Consider the following 5,579-nt stretch of genomic DNA (forward strand, 5'->3'; position numbering starts at 1 on the left):
GGTTCTCTTATTATTTTTTAAGTAATCTCTACTCCTAACATGAGGCTCAAACTCACAACCCTGAAATCAAGAGTTACATGCTTGGGCCACCTGGGTGTCTCAGTCATTAAGGTCATGATCCCAGGATCCTGGGATCGAGCCCCACATCGGGCTCCCTGCTCTGCAGGAAGCCTGCTTCTCCCTCTCCCACTCCCCCTGTTTGTGTTCCCTCTCTCTGTCAAATAAATAAATAAAAATCTTAAAAAGTGGGGCACCTGGGTGGCTCAGTTGCTTGGGCTTGCGCCTTCTACTCGGTCATGGTCCCAGCGTCCTGGAATCGGGTCCCGCATCAGGCTCCCTGCTCAGCAGGGAGTCTGCTTCTCCCCCTGCTCCTTCTCTCTCTCTCTCCAATAAATAAATAAAAATTTTAAAAAAACATCTTTAAAAAAAGTTACATGCTCTACTGATTGAGCCAGCCAGGTACCCCAAAAATTGGTTCTTTAAAAAGATATAAATTTTTAGAAAAACTATCAAGAAAAAAGGACAGATGGCCCAAATAAATAAAATCAAAAATGAAAGAATTTACAATCAATACTACAGAAATACAAAGGATCATAAAAGACTACTATGAACAATTATACACGAACAAATTGGAGAACCTAGAAGAAATGGATGAATTCCTAGAAATATACAATCTGCCAAGACTAAATACATGAGAAAATCTAAACACACCAATTAGTAGTAATAAAATTGAATCAGTAATCAGAAAAACTTAAAAGTCAAAAAGAAAAAAAAAAATTAAAATTCTGGGACCAAAGTCTTCACAGATGAGTTCTACCAAACATTTAAAGAATAATTATTACCTATTCTTCTCAAGCTATTCCAAAAAGCTGAAGAGGAAGTAATGCTTCCAAGCTCATTCCCAAGGCCAGCACTACCCTGATACTAAAACCAGACAAAAACACTACAAAAGAAAAAAAAATTATAGGCCAATATCCCTGATGAGCATAGATGCAGAAGTCCTCAACAAAATATAGAAAATCCAATTAAAAATACATTAAAAGGATCATACACCATGATCAAGTGGGATTTATTTCAGGGATGCAAGGGTGGTTCAGTATCTGCAATCAATCAATATGATACACCACATTAACAAACGAAGGGTAAAAATTGTATGATCACCTCCAACAGATACAAAGAAAGATTTGACAAAATTCAACATCCATTAATGATAGAAACTCTCAACAGAGTGGATATAGAGGGAATGTACCTCAACATAATAAGGGCCGTATATGCCATACGAACAGTGAAAAGCTGAAAACTTTTAGGATTAGGAACAGGACAAGGATGCCCGCCCCTGCCATTTTATTCAACACAGTACTGGAAGTTTTAGCCACAGCAATTAGACAAGAAATAAAAAGTACCTGCATTGGAAGAAGTAGAATGTCACTATTCACAGATGACATGATGCTATATATATATAGAAAATCCTAAAGCCTCCATCCAAGAACTATTAAAATAAAGGAGTTTAGTGAAGTGGTAGGATGCATAATTAATATACAGAAAGCTGTTGCATTTTATACACTAAAAACCTGCTATCAGAAAGAGAAATAAAACAATCCCACTTATAATTGCATCAAAAAGAATTAAAGACCTATGAGTAAATTTAACCAAAGAGGTGAGAGACCTCTGAAAAGCCTAAGATGTTGATGAAATAAACTGAAGAGGATATTAATACGACATAAGGAAAGACATACTGTGCTCATGGGTTGGAAGAATACTGTTAAAATGTCCATACTGCCCAAAGCAATCTATAAATTTAATGAAACTCCTATCAAAACATTAACAGCATTTTTCATAGAACTAGAATAAAGAATCCTAAAATTTGTGTGGAACGGCAATAGACCCTGAATAGCCAAAGCAATCTTCAGAAAGAACAAAACTGAAGGTATGATGCTTCTAGATTTCAAACTATATTGTAAAGTATAGTAATTGAAGCAGCACAGTACTGTCACAAAAACAGACACACGTCAGTGGAACACAGTAGAAAGCCCAGAAATGAACGGATGCTTATCCTGTCAATTAATCTACACCAAAGGAGTCAAGATATATATAATGAGGGAAAAGACAGTCTCTTCAATAAATGGTTTTGGGGAAACTGGAAAGCTACATGTAAAAGAATGAAACTAGAGCACTTACACCATATAAAAAATAAACTCAAGATGGATTAAAGGCTTAAATATAGACCCTGAAACTACAAATCTCAGTGAAAACATAGGCAGTAAGTTGACATTGGTCTTAGTGATTTTTTTTTTTTTGCATCTGTCTCCTCAGGCAAGGACAACAACAACAACAACAAAATAAACAAATGGGACTACATCCAACTAAAAAAAAAAAAAAAGTTTGCCTAGTGAAGGAAACCATCAACGAAATGAGAAGGCAACCTACTGAACCGGCTAAGATATTTGTAAGTCATGTATGTGATTAGAGGCTAATATCCAAAATATAAGGAACTCCTAAGATTCAGTATCAACGAAACAATCAAATTAAAAAATGGGCCGAGGACCTGAATAGACATTTTTCCAAAGATGCAGACAGATGGCCAATAGGCACATGAAAAGGTACTTAACATTACTAAGCATCAGAAAAATACAAATGAAAAACCACAAGGACAGATCACCTCATACCTGTTAGCATGCTAATATCAAAAAGACAAGGGGCAGAGGAGGGCAGCAGGGGGTGGCCCGGTGGTTCCAGGGAGAGCCCGTGGGTTGGCACTGGTGCAGAGAGAGCATCTGCCAGTAGCCCCACGCGTTCCCGGGGAACCAGTCCCCGTGTGTGTGTGTGGCCCGCGGTGCATGTGACGCTGGGGGAGTAACACACAGCCTCAACCAGTTGGGCGGGTGGCATCATGAGCGAGGTGTTCACCAAGGAGCTGGACCCGTGCACCGAATAGCTGAAGAGCACCAGCAGCTGTCAGAGTCCCAGGTCAAGAGCCTCTGCCAGAAGGCTAAAGACACCCTGTCAAAAGAATGCTACATACAAGATGCTCGATGGCCAGTCACTGTCTGTGGAGATGTACAGGGACAATGTCACGATCTCATGGAACTGTCTAGAATTGGTGGCAAATCACTAGATACAAACTACTTGTTTACGGGAGAGTATGCTGACAGGTGATATTATTCAGTTGAAACACTTATTCTGCTCGTAGCTCTTCTGGTTTGCACACATCACCATTCTCCAAGGAAATCATGAGAGTAGACAGATGACACAAGTATATGGTCTCTATGATGAATGTTTAGCAAAATATGGAGATGCGAATGTTTGGAAATATTGTACAGATCTTTTTGACTGTCTTCCTCTCACTGCCTTGGTGGACGGGCAGCTAGTCTGTCTCCATGGTGGCCTCTCACCATCCATAGCTACACTGGATCACATCAGAGGGCTTGAGAGCCTGGAAGTTCCTCATCAGGGTCCAATGTCTGACTTGCTGTGTCAGATCCAGACGATCAGGGTGGTTGGGGTGTGTCTCCTCGAGAAGCTCGTTACGCCTTTGGGCAAGACATTTCTGAAACATTTAATCATGCCAATGGCCTCCCACTGGTATCCAGAGCTCTCCAGCTGGTGATGGATGGATGTAACTGGTGCCACGACCAGAACGTAGTAATGATTTTCACTGCTCTTAACTATTGTTATCATTGTGGTATTCAAGCTGAAATCATGGACCTTGAGGATACTCTAAAATGCTTTCTTGCAGTGTGACCCAGCACCCAGCAGAGGTGAGCCAAATATTACTCATAGTACCCCAGACCACTTCCTGTAATGAAATTTTAAACTTGTGCAGCGTTACCACAAACCTTATATTGACCTAATGGAGATGGGGAGAGCAACAGTAACTCCAAAGTGTCAGAGAATAGTTAACATTCAAAACACTTGTTTTCAGATGGACCATGAGATGTGCCACATAAAAACACAAAGCCTTTTGTCAACAGCCGTGACCACTTTAGAAACAACCGGTTTGTTGTACGCCAAAGCGATACTGCCGGTGAAGAAACCAGTTTCTGGCATAGTGCTATTTGTAGTTACTTTTGCTTTCTCTGAGAGACTGCAGATAATAAGATGTAAACATTAACAGCTCTTGAATACAGTTTAACTTCCATTTAGCTATTGCTTTACTCAGCATGACTGTAGACAAGGATAGCAGCAAATAGTCATTGGAGCTTAATGGACATTTTTAAAAAGTAAGTACCAAGGCCTCCCCTCTACTTGTGAGTTTTGAAATCATCTTGTTTTCAGAAAGTCAGAAACTGGTGAGTTGTCTTCAACAGAACTGTTTTTGCCCCTCCTATAAGACAACATTTCTGTGCAAGAGCACTGCGGTATGTTTCCAAACAAGTAACAAATGTCGGTGAGGATGTGGAGAAAAGGAAACCCTTGTGCACTGTTGGTGGGATTGTAAATTGATGCAGCCACAATAGAAAACAGTATAGAGTTTCCTCAAAAAATTAAAAATAGAACTACAATATGAACCAGGAATTCTACTTCTAGGTATTTATCAAAAAAATGAAAACAAGAATTGAAAGGACATGTGTACCGCTATGTTCACAGCACTATGTGTAACAGCCAAGATATGGAAACAACCTAAATGTTTATCAGTGGGTGAATGGATAAGGAAGATGAGGTATTGATAGACAATGGATTACTATTCAGCTATAAAAACAATGAAATCTTGCCATTTGCAATAACATGGATGGGACCTGGAGAGTTTTAATAATAAGTGAAATAAGTAAGACAGAGCATGACAAATATCATATGACTTCACTTGTGGAATCTAAAAAACAGAACAAATGACCAAACAAAACAAAAGGACTCAGATACAGAGAAACTGATGATTGCCAGGAAAGAGGAGGGGGGAGGGATGGACGGAGTAGGTAAAAGAGATTAGAAAATAAGTAAGACATGGACGTGTAATATACAGCATAAGGAATATAGTCAATAACATCATAACAACTTTGTATGGTGACAGATGGTGACTACACTCACTGTGGTGACCATTTTATAATGTAATGTATCTCGAATCACTATGCTATACACCTGGAACTAATACAATATTGTAGGTCATTCTTCAATAAAAATAAAATACACTATGAACACTGACTTTATTAGTTCCTATGTTCACTGCTTTTATAAAAAGAATAATTATCTTCTAATGGTTTCCACAGTAGGTTTTGATTTTTGTGTACAGTTTCAAGGCAACCTCATACAGGATTTGGAACCCCCTGAAAGACACCCAAATGCTATAGTCTTATGTGTTTAAATAAAAATCACAATGTTCTACATTTTACAATGTACACCATACAGTTGGTTCTGTGTCTCAATTTTAAAGATATTAACTTAAGAGTTCTAGATTTTTGCTCCAAACCTATAAATTATCTGGTTTATAAGAATCTATAAACATCTCTCTAAAGTCTAGAGCAGGGTCTCTCAACTTTGGCATAATTAACATTTTGGAATAGATAATTGTTTTCTTTTGGGGGGAGGGGCTCTCCTGTGCATGGTAGGGTGTTAAGCAGCCCCCTGGCTTCTGCCCCCTAGAAGCC

The 5,579-nt window shown here is 38.9% G+C and overlaps 1 pseudogene; it reads left to right on the forward strand.

The window, feature by feature from the left end:
• The first annotated feature begins 2,893 nt into the window (after positions 1–2,893).
• LOC110580000 lies at positions 2,894–3,851 on the forward strand (annotated as a pseudogene).
• Positions 3,852–5,579: the final 1,728 nt, after the last annotated feature.

The sequence above is a fragment of the Neomonachus schauinslandi genome, chromosome 12, assembly GCF_002201575.2.
Source record: "Neomonachus schauinslandi chromosome 12, ASM220157v2, whole genome shotgun sequence".
Taxonomy (NCBI): domain Eukaryota; kingdom Metazoa; phylum Chordata; class Mammalia; order Carnivora; family Phocidae; genus Neomonachus; species Neomonachus schauinslandi.